Source organism: Staurois parvus, unplaced genomic scaffold (assembly GCF_062004578.1).
Source record: "Staurois parvus isolate SC_StPar_1 unplaced genomic scaffold, SC_StPar_1.0 ptg000168l, whole genome shotgun sequence".
In the NCBI taxonomy this organism is placed as follows: domain Eukaryota; kingdom Metazoa; phylum Chordata; class Amphibia; order Anura; family Ranidae; genus Staurois; species Staurois parvus.
In genome coordinates, this window is record NW_028317964.1 from 1,869,873 (window position 1) to 1,882,155 (window position 12,283).

At 40.3% G+C, this 12,283-nt stretch overlaps 1 protein-coding gene across 1 annotated transcript in view; it reads left to right on the forward strand.

The window, feature by feature from the left end:
- Positions 1–12,283, forward strand: part of IQGAP1 (IQ motif containing GTPase activating protein 1) — a 254,871-nt gene that overhangs the window by 93,301 nt on the left and 149,287 nt on the right. The window lies entirely within an intron of this gene.

Below are 12,283 nucleotides of genomic sequence, written 5' to 3' on the forward strand. Positions count from 1 at the left end.
GCAGTGTGCATGGCTTGCAGTACTATGTACTTCAGTACTTGCAGTATGGCTCACCATACATGTTACAATCTGATTGCACAATCTTTTTAGCTCTTTAGTGCAAAGGCCTGCCTGACCGGATACAAATTATTTGGATTGTTTAGATGTGCTCCACTATTACTAAGTTTTGTTAAATATACAGGAGATTGTAAATATGTTGTGCATACTATAAACCCAGCTTTAACCGCTTCCCGACCGCCCTATAGCAGAACTAGTGCTACAGGGTGGCAAGGCTGCACAAAATCAGGTGTGTATATATACGTGATTTTGTATTTCTGGGTAGGGGGCGTGCGCCATTGGCGGCTACAGCTGTCGATCACCGGGTCCCGTCCGAAGATTCACTGATGGGGGAGAGTTCTGTATGTAAACGATACAGATCTCTCCCCTGTCAGCACCAGCATGCTGCTTTGTATTGCTATGCATAGCAGAGCAATACAAAGCAGTGTGCTTACACAGTAAAACACAGCACACAGTTAACCCTTTGATTGCCCCAGATGTTAACCCCTTCTTGCCCAGTGCCATTAGTACAGCGTCAGTGCTGTTTATTAGCACTGATCACTGTATTAGTGTCAGTGACAGTCAGTTGCCCCACTGTCAGAATGACCCCCGCAGTCCTGCTATAAGTTACTGATTGCCACCATTACTAGTATAAAAAAAAAACAAAAACAAAAAAAAACCATTATGTATACTGCCATTTGTAAACACTATAACTTTCATGTAAACCAATTAATTTACATGTATTGGGATTTATTATTTTAGCAAAGACATGGATCTGAATACACTTTGGCCTAAATTTATGACGAAATTTGATTTAAAAAAAAAAATTATTAAAAAAAATAAAAAACTCAGGTGATCAAATGCCTTTAAAAGAAAGCTCTATTAAAGTAACACAGCGCCATATCACAAAAAAAAGTCCTGGTCAGGAAGGGGGATAAATCCTCTGGAGGGCAAGTGTGTTAAAGGAATCTGCCCTAAAAAAACACACACATTTGAGAAGCTTCAGGTGGAAGTAGCCTTTCTTTAGGTGATGAACTGCATACTTCTAAGGCAGAAAATCACCTGTTTGTGGAATGAATCTAGAAAATCAGAGAAAGTCTACATACATTCTTTCCCTTATAAAAGATAACCACAGCAGTGGCATAAATTGGCCTTATTAGGCCAGCTTCTATGTAGCAAACCTCTTTTTATAGCTAATCTGGCTTTCCAAGCGTTTCTCTCATATCATGGGTTTTTGTTTTACACCTGCATGTCTCTGATTATTTACTGTCAATCATTCCACATTACTGTTTTATTGCGATGAGCCAACAGTGTGATTTTTCAGCCCATTGCCTCCTTACAGCTGTTATTCTGGCACTGCATGCAGTCCTACTCCCTGTATTGTTTATGTACCCAGCAGGGCATTTGTGAGGAAGTAACATGTTTGCTAAAGATTGTCGTTGTTGTTAGTTGTGGAAACTGTATTTCTGCAATTTTAACCATCTGTTTGGACTGTTTGGGCTTGTTTACACTTAGGCTCCATGCACACTAGCGTTTTTTAAAGCGAAACTAAAGGTTCAGTGTTTTTTTTTTTTTTTTTTGTACAATTAACAAACACATCATACTTACCTGCTCTGTGCAGTGGTTTTGCACAGAGCAGCCTGGATACTCCTTTTTTCAGGCCCCCCCGCAGGCTCTCCTGGCTCTTTTCTGTCGGGTCCCCCACAGCAAGCAGCTTGCTATGGGGGCACCCGCTGCTCTGTGTGTCCATTCACATATGAAGCTGTGGCTTGCCCCCCCACCGCCCTTCTCATTGGCTGATTGGCTGTGATTGACAGCAGCGGCTCCCGCTTGCTGTCTCAGCCAATGAGGAGGCAGAGACCCGGGCGAGCTGAGACTGTAGTGCACATTGCTAGATCTCGATGAGGCTCAGGTACGTGTTGAGGGGGCTGGGGGCACTGCTGCACACAGAATGTTTTTTTTACCTTCATGCATATAATCAGCACATAGTATTTACGATTTAAAAGTTTTAAGAATGGGATAAAAGCAAGTTAAAATCAACAAATGAAATGAAATCAGCACATAGTATTTACGATTTAAAAGTTTTAAGAATGGGATAAAAGCAAGTTAAAATCAACAAATGAAATGAAAACTAAATATATAATGTATAGGATAATACCATACAAGGAAATACCAAATCTCATTCTCACATGATTCATCCCACACAAGTAACACCTACATTCATAAACCATTTAAAGAGCCCATACACTTTATTAATCACTGAGAAAGAAATGTATATTTCTTTCAATATTCAAACCTGCAGGAGCTAATGACATGAGGTAGTAAATCCACTTTGTCGTCCTCCTGGAGGAGTCCCTGGCCCTGCTGAACCCATTCCAGGAGGGAATACACCCTGTCAATCCTCCAGAATTGTAATCCAGAGACATATGTGTTGTTTATACCCATTAATGATATTCTGTGTTCAGCAATCCTCCTCTCTAAAGAACGCTTTGTGCGCCCCACGTAATAGAGGCCGCAAGGACACTGTAACACACATACTACATGCGTAGTATTACAGGTTATGAATTCAGAAATCTTATTATCCTTAGTGATTTGAGAGAAAAAAAATAGTGTGATTTCTCGTGTTCCCTATCGCAAGCCTGCATGATTTACATTTCTGGCATGAAAAATGACAAATAGGGAAGATTTACTGAAACCAAGATTTACTGAAACCGTAACAATCAGCTTCTAATTCCAGCTTGTTCAATTAAGCTTTAACAATAAAATCTGAACAATTGAGTACTGTCCGTGATACTTTATTTGCACTAACATACAATGTTTCAGGACACACTTTCAGGGTGTGCCCCCTTCTTCATGGTCCAAGCAGTACTAATCCTCAAATAATAAAACCTAAAATATGATTGGTTACTATGCACAGCTTCACCAGATTCTGTGTTGGCCAGTTTTAGTAAATCTACACCCCAATATATAGTTTTGTTTCCTACAAACTTAACACATTAGGCTTATTTGTGTTTTCCAGGTAACGGGTAGCCTAAAATAGAGTTTAATAAATATGGCAGATTTTCATACTGAGTGAATTTGTTCAATCTGCAGAGAATCATACAGTTCTAAAGAGTTCGTGGGTTGCTTTGATATGTATGAACATGTTGAGGCCAACCTACTCAACTTATGGAAAAACAAGTGATTTACTAGCTTGACCTGACTCATAAATTGGTTTGCTTCTAAAGCCATATTCAGTTATCCAGCCTTGAAGGGTCCATTCATATCACATCCATTGAACTACATTGCTTGTCTCAGGCCCAATGCTATGACAAGCCCAGTTAGGCCCAGTTAACACCAACACACTGCATTGACGTGGGTTTTTTAAAAATGGAACATGCTACACTTTAACTCAGCAAAATGCATTAAATAAAGGATGCCAACTCAAGTCAACTCAAGTACATTTATTGCACATCAACATGTGTTAAGCACACCACACCACAAACTGTGAGAGTGCAGCCTTAGGGACGACTGTACGTTTTATTAAAAGCAATATTAAACCCAAAAGCGAACTTTTACTATATTGCAGTTTACCATTTCCTAGATGTGATAGCTGCATTCTTATACTTTGCCCGGCGATCCACTCAGTAAGGCCCCTTTCACACAGGGTGGACTTTGCTTTGCTCAGCAAGGGATCTGTCCATTGAGCCTCTGCTGATCAGAGCAGAGAGGATGGATGAGCCATCCATATCTGCTCAGTTTATGCAGAGTGGACATGGACACAGCGGCTCTGGTCTATGGACAGTTGGATGTAAACGAAGGACCGGCTTTTCATTGAAATCCAACTGCCCCCAACCTGATCTGTCTAGGATCCCCTTCCTTTTTTTTTTTTTTTTTTTTGTGGACCACATCAGTTTGGAGGTAGGTGGGTGTAAACTGACACAAGTCCCTTTACACCCACTGGTCCATAGGAATACATAGACCATCCAATCTGATCTTCCCTAAAAAAAAAACCTGACAGGCGGTCTTGACCGGATCGCCCATATGAGTCTGTTGTTTTTCAAAAGAGCAAGCAGTTACAGAGATGAGACAAACCATTTACCGCTGACAGAGTTATTTACAATGATCAGCTTTATGTAAAACCTTTATCCAAAATCGAAAAATAAAACTGCTGACCACTTATAAAACATTAGCTGGAGTTTGGCTTTAGTTTTGGCTATGGACACACTGGAGGAAGCCGTTGCTCTAGAATAGTCAGGAGACCATAGCACTGGAGGAAGCCTTGGCTCTGGAACAGGCTAGAAAAGACAAGGCTCTGGAACAGGCTGGAAATATTGAAGGAAGCCATGTTGCTGGAACAGGCTGGAAACACTGGAGGAGGCTTCAGCTCTGGAACAGGCTGGAAACACTGGAAGAGGCCTCTGCTCTGGAACAGGCTGGAAACACTGGAGGAGGCTTCAGCTCTGGAACAGGCTGGAAACACTGGAAGAGGCCTCTGCTCTGGAACAGGCTGGAAACACTGGAGGAGGCTTCAGCTCTGGAACAGGCTGGAAACACTGGAGGAGGCCTCTGCTCTGGAACAGGCTGGAAACACTGGAGGAGGCTTCAGCTCTGGAACAGGCTGGAAACACTGGAAGAGGCCTCTGCTCTGGAACAGGCTGGAAACACTGGAGGAGGCTTCAGCTCTGGAACAGGCTGGAAACACTGGAAGAGGCCTCTGCTCTGGAACAGGCTGGAAACACTGGAGGAGGCTTCAGCTCTGGAACAGGCTGGAAACACTGGAGGAGGCCTCTGCTCTGGAACAGGCTGGAAACACTGGAGGAGGCTTCAGCTCTGGAACAGGCTGGAAACACTGGAGGCGGCTTCAGCTCTGGAACAGGCTGGAAACACTGCTGGAGGTTGTGGCTGTGAGCTAAGGTAAGTAAGCAGATGGGGGTGGGTACTTTTGCTTGGGGTGGATTTTGTGAATGTTATAAGAAAGTGATGCTTGTTCATTCAGATGAGCCTGTGATTTGTCCAAGCAGGAACAGGTTCAATTTAGTACTGCACTCTGCAACTTCACATACTGTTGGCTGTTGGCTGTGGGAGTGCGGGGAAGAAGCCCTACAAGTTGCAGTTTGGGAGTTTAAACAGGATTGAAAACTCTCTGCCCATCCTTCTGTGATGTTTGTGGGTGCCTGAGCAGTCAGTTGTCAAACACCATTGGAAGGAAAGGGCTGTGTCATTCTCCTCAAATCCTGGAAATACCAAATGTGTCCCTTGATTCCCCTGGCAAAAGAATAGGCAGCTACAGGGCAGCATGACATAGGCAAAACACAGGTTCACTTGGGCACGTTTTAACTTTGATTTCTGAAAACTACGCATTCACTTATCCAATGCTCATAAAAGCCAAGATAAACGAAAATGTAATATACTTTTAACTTGTTGCAATATTGCAATATATACTGTACATACTTCTTAGTGGGTCTTTATAAGGACCCTTTTAAAACAGCACCGTACACCCAGGTCTGACCAACCATTTAACATTTCTTTGGCTTCTTATTAAATTGAGATAGTCCCCCTGGATTGTATTCTGACCTGTCATTTACAGTTCTGTGTTATTCCTGGCCAAATAAAGGCTAGGTTTAACAATGACATGAGAGGCTTTGTTTTTGAAACTGTGCTTAAAGTGGATGATCACAACACCTTAAATAATGTGGCTAATTGATTCAAACCTTTGCTTTCTGGTGGACATTCCAGATTGTATGCTCTGTCCCTTTACCATTTATGAAAACATGTGAGCTCTGATTATATTATTGTGCCTGTGGGATAAAGTGAAAGGTTTAAATGAATTCTTTGGCTGTGCTAGTTGGCTTAGTGGCCGAATTCTAGTTCTTATTTACCTTTTGGTACTTTACCTAACAGCATTCTTAACTGGTAGTGGAATTAGAATCATTTGATCATCTTCGTTGTGGAAATGAAGGATAACGTAAATATCCACGGCTAGTTAAAATTCCACAAGCTGGATACAGAGATCTTAAATTATCTGTAACTCCAGAACATATTTGGTACATTTTCTAGTTTTTTTTTTTTTTGGAAGGTTATCTAGATGAACACTAAAGGCGGAAGGGTTTTTTTTTTTTTACCTTCATACATTCTATTCATGAAGGAAAAAAGAAACAAATAAAGCTGTGCAAATAGTGAAAAAGTGGAAAAATAGCTGCTGGCAAGACAATCAGGTCAATTGTATACAAATATTATAAATACATTGCCGTGCTTAAATGTCACAACTCAGAATCTGTCACAACCATATAAGTAATAACATAAATGAGTCAAAATGTAGAAATGAATAGTCCCAGTGTTGTGAACCATATAGTAGATCACCACATGTCTTCAGTATAATTAGTGCTCCACTATCAGAAAATGGTAGGACTCTTAGCAGAACATGTGGACCCTTATAAAAGAGTCACAAACGCATGAGAATATTTCCACCAAATCCCTCAGAATTGGAAGATGTTATATCATGGTACTGGATGGAAGTATCACTTTCAATTCCTCCCCATTCTTAATCTCACAATAATACCTCTCAGTATGGCCATGCAAAGAAAGACAAAGGGGTGACCATCGCATAATACCATAAAACACATTCATTATCATAAGGTATTGCACTCACATTCAGGTGGGCAAATCAACGCTGTGTACAGAGTATTCTCCTGTCCCAGGAACAGGTATACATTCTAGTGTTAGAGAGCAGCGTGTAGACGTCAGATGCAGAAGCTCCACCTGACGTGTTTTGTCACATATGACGTCGTCTGGGGCGTGATACCTGAGCTTGATCTCGATTAAGCACTGTGAACAAGAACTGCACCTCTTCCGGGTCTCTCTTTCCTCTTTGGCTCAGACACAGCAGCAGGAGCTGTTGACTCTGCTGTCAATCACAGCCAGTTAGCACACGAGTGCTTTCAGAGCAAGCAGCTTGCTCTGGTGGCACTCAGCAGGGGGAAGGAGCCAGGAGTGTCATGGGGGGGGCCCAAGAAAAAGGCTACTCTCTGCAAAACCATTGCACAAATCAGGTAAGTATAACATGTTTATTATTAAAAAAAAAAAAAATCACAACCTTTTAGTATCACTTTAAGACTGTATCATCTTTGCTGAAAAACGAAGAGGGATGCATCACACTATCTGTTAGATGTGTTGGCTGTCTCTGTCTGTCTCTACATCTATTTCCTGTAGTGATCCCATGAGGATGTAAATATAATGACCTGTGTTTCCTTTTGGTGACCTTTACATCTCTCTCCATCTCCAATAATTTCCTACTTGCATGTTCAATCCCCGTCTCGGAAGTTTTCCAGGAAATACAAGTACACCATCTTGTAACGGGTGTCTGTCATTGTTTTCCTTATGATTGTTTCTAGCATTCGCAAAAATGTTATTTAGATGTAAACCGTTAGATGCTCTGTTTCTTAAAATCCTAAACTGTATATATGTCAACGTTCCTATAAATTGTCACTCTACCATAACTTTTTAATGTTGTTCTGACTGCTGAAAAAAGTCTTTGGGGCAACGTAAAAAGCTTTTGACATCCCAAGAAGGTCATCCGTTAACCTCTGGAACAATGTTTCCCAATCTCATTCCTCAAGTATCCCCAACACGACATGTCTTGGGAATTTTCCATAGATAAAACAGCTGTCATAAATACTATTTACAATGAGTAAAAGCACTTGTACAAGGTGAAGTCAATCCTGAAAACATAACGTGTTTGGGGTACTTGAGGACCAAGGTTGGGACCCACTGCTGTAGAAGGTTATGACTAACAATGCTCAAATTTGTACATCTAGCAGGATTGGGTAATTGGGAAGTTAAATTTAGAGACATGTAAGGATGCTACACTCTATGCGATGCTAAATTTCCATTGGCAGCAGATTGTGGAGTAGAAGCAGAAGTTGGATTTTGCGCTTTAAGTTTGAAAGTCTCAGCAGAAAGGACAGTTATACAGAATCATATTTTCTCTATTTTTTTTACCTACCCTGTAATATACAGTATGATATCCCTTTTCTCACCTCCATTTCTTCAACAGCTGTATAATTTTTTTTTTTAAAAACTCCTTTAATCTCTTTATAATGAAAAAGCAGTCCTTGAGTTCTAGGCAAGCAAATGCTTAGGTTGAGATGTGCAACCTAGGAAAATCATGTAATTGGTCTGCAGTAAGAAGCAGTTTCTTGTTTTATTGCCTCGCCCTAATTAATCCATCTGTAACATTGTGATTATGTAGTAAGATACAAAGTGGGGACAGTAGTGGGGCCTTATCTGTGTGACATTCAACCCACAACATAAAGTCTACAGCAAAAGTGCAACAATTTACATCATCCATTTCAACTAGGTTATGTCAAAACGCTGGGGTTCCTCTAGATCAGGGGTGTCAAACTGGCGGTCCACCAGCTGTTGCCAAACTGCAAGTCCCATGAGGCATTGCAAGGCTGACAGTTACAAGCATGACTCCCAAAGGCAGAGGTATGATAGGAGTTTTGCAACAGGTGGAGGGCCACCAGTGTTTGACACCCCTGCTGTAGAGGTTTCTAGGAGTTACTTGAACAATAAGCAATTTCTGACTCTCAGCGAAGTAATCTTTGACACCAAATGACTTTTTAGCTATCTGTAAGGAGACATTCTTACCAATGAGCATGAATTTAAGGGTCGTTCTTCCCATTGACTATCATTTTATGGAGCTTTGTTCCCACTAGCCACCAGTGTAAGGAGCAGTCTTACAGACAACCAATGAATGGGGTATTCTTTCTACTGACCATTAATGTAAGGGGCATTCTTCCCACTGACCACCAGTGTAAGGAGCTTTCTTGCCACTGACCATCAATGTAACACAACATGGCTTTTCATACTTGCTACCAGTGTTAGGGGTGCTTTTCTGCTGATCATCACTGTAGAGGAGGCATTTCTCCATTGTAATAAAAGGACACAAGTGAACGCTAGGTATCAAGCCACTTGCATAAAGGTGAAACCTCTTACCCTCTAAACAAATATATAAACAAATATGCAATGCTGAAAGATAATCAAGTGATATTAGTGCGGGCGCCTTATAGCACTATAGGTGATCAATAAAACATGATGACGTAATGGCAAAGTGAACAAATAAATATATATATATATATATATATATATATATATATATATATATATATAAATCTATATAAAAAACAATAAAGTGACTTGAGTGATTTTAATCAAACATTATAATTCTCTTTATGATGACGACAGCGACTGAAAATTACTTTGTTGTATAGAGTTTACCTGACTGTCAAAATATACAAAATACACCATATTCCTTACTCTTTATTTATGTCAACTTACTCTTCACACTAATGTACTTTGAGCTGCAGGGGGTCCCTGCGACTTGAGCGTTTTTGAACAGTTTCTCTATATTAAAAGGACTGATTCTGAGATCTAGGTAAAGGAATATCACCCAGGAAGCAGATGACTCTGGATGTTGGCCACTCGGGGAGAAAGGAAGAAAAATGCAATGTCAGGAGAAATGTGATCTCTTTGAGATTGAAGGACTACAAGCGTAGCTTACTTCTTATATATCCTACAAGCATGTAACGTGAAACATTGACCAAGGTTCGGTTCACTTTGTGTTTCTGTTCTTGTCCTGCAGTGGCGATTATCCTTTGTAGACTCTTTACTGTTTTTTTAAGTTTTAAAATGTCTGGTACTCTAGAAAATATTACAAAGCAGACAGTGAGAATGTGAAATGTTTTCTAATAGGGAACTGCTTGTAAGAGTATTTAGTTGTGAGGAATGGTAAAAGAGAATACATTTTAACTTTGTGCTTGGCCACTTGGCCACCTAAGGCCGGCCATTAGGACTAGGTAAATTGAAGCTTGGCCTATAGTCTGTATAGGTGTATTAGGCCCCTTTCAGATGGGGCAGACCTGCAAGTGGGTACCTTTTCTCAGCGGGGGATCTCTTCGCTGATCCACACTGAACTGAACAAGCGGATAACAGGTTTGTGTCCACTCCACTGTCATTTTCCTATGGGGCGGTCAGATGGAAACGCCTGTCTGTTTACACTCAACTGTCATCTGATGTGATCCACCATATGGATGGGGAACGGATCCTTATCCGTCTGTTTTGGGCGTACAGGATTGGATTGGATGCCGGCGGTGCCAGCGTTCTGCTGACACCCTGCCGGTCCATAGAGGTTTATGGGTGGTCCGATTGGGTCTATCTGAGAAACTGACAGGCGAGCCCGATCTGACTGTCAAAGTGAAAGAGGTCTTATGGGTTTGGCTAAAAACAGATCTGGCTCCAATTAAGCAGTCTTGTTTCTTGAAAACCACAAAGAGAGCTGAATAATGGTTTGCCGTCAGCTGCTGTAGCAATTGACCTACAGATACCAAGACAAGCTTTATTACTACTCGGGAATTGAAAATATCAAATACACTTCACCTAAATAATTGGATTTCTCTATTACTACAGATGTGCCTGAGGCTTTTCTTCCAGGCCTGGCGGTTAATAAAATTGGTGTTTCATTTGTGTTTAAGAAGGCTGCATCTCTGAATTGTTTTTTTTTAAAACTGGTCTGACCTGTTGTGCCTTCAAGTTACACAGTCAGTCTGATCATTCTTATGTGCTCTTAGAACTCAAAAGTTCTCCACTCCAGCCTCCAGGATAAGATAAAACTTAGACCACTGCATGGGTTTTTCACATTGTGATCACAAGCACTTGTTTTTCTTTGATGTAGGAGCTGTGATCACAATTTAGAGCTGAATGTTTTGGACTGGAGGAAAAATAGTTCAGTAGTTCAATCCAGTAATGAGCCTGACCCGCCCTGTTACTGACTTCCACATTATAAGTCTTCGCTAGATATGCTTGACCTGCAAGCTCGTAAAGTCATTTTTATTGAAGGCGGATGCACAGGTTGCAAATGCTGAAATAATACATGCACAGGAAACAGACTGCATTTAGTAACACCACTCATGTGCATCCAACTCAATAGGTCAGCGTGCTTTTAACACAGCAATGTGTTTACAGTGCCGATATGTTCTCTACTATCCTTTTATTGCAGGATTAGCAAATAATATAATTTTAAAAAACGGAACACATGGAAACCCACATTTATTATGCAATGCTTAAGTTTTCAGTTATCTTAATTTTTTTTTTTTGCATATAGTTAAAACCCTTCAGTTTTTTTTCTCTGTTCTGTTTTGCCTTTACTTTTGTCCCAGAGACTCATTGGAAAGTAAGAGGAACGCTCTTTAAAGCAGCGGGCGCCAACCAATGGTCCGTGGTCCACAGAAAAATCTGAACATTATTTGCATTTTTTATGTTTTATTAATAAAACAAATAATATTCTAAGAAATTCTTACATTCTGAATGATATTTTCGCCTTTATTTTGCACTAAATTCACGATTTGTACTAGAGAGGGGGAAATGAGAGGGGCAGTGTGACGTCAGGGTAGTTTTAAGTTGTATGAGGCAACCGTTGCTGAGTTGTATGCTTCAGTATTGTCGGTACAGGTCTCTGCTTGAAAGAACAACGGCTCTTTGTGTTGCAGTAACATCATTGCAGCCAAAAATCCATAAACTTATTTCAAACAAGCAGGAGCAAATATCACACTAAAAATGTGTAATACTTAAGTAAGCTTCAATTATTTTGTAATAATTAAAATAACTTTAATAATTTTGTTACAATTAACCTTTAAAGATTGTGTTATCATTAAATAAGCATTTATAATGTTATATTACATAGGTGCATTTCATATTAATAACATGGAAGTTCTCTGATCATTATTTTACAAATGTATTTATCTTTTTAAAAAATTCTTATTAGTGGTCCACGGGATTTAAAATTATGAATTTAGTGGTCCGTGAGATCCGAAAGGTTGGCAACCGCTGCTTTAACCACTTGCCTACAGGGCACTTATACCCCCTTCCTGCCCAGGCCAGTTTTCAGCTTTCAGCGCTGTCGTACTTTGAATGACAATTGCGCGGTCATGCAACACTGTACCCATATGAAATATTTATCCTTTTTTTGAGACAGATATAGCTTTCTATTGGTGGTATTTAATCACCTCTGGGTTTTTTAATTTTTGCTAAACAAACCAAAAACAACTGAAAAATTTGAAAAAAAAACCTTTTTTTTCTTAGTTTTTGTTATAAAATTTTGTAAATAAGTGATTTTTCTCCTTCACTGATGTGCTCTAATGAGGCTGCAATGATGGGCACTGATAGGCTGCATTGATGAGGAGGCACTAGTAGGTGGCACTGATGGGCA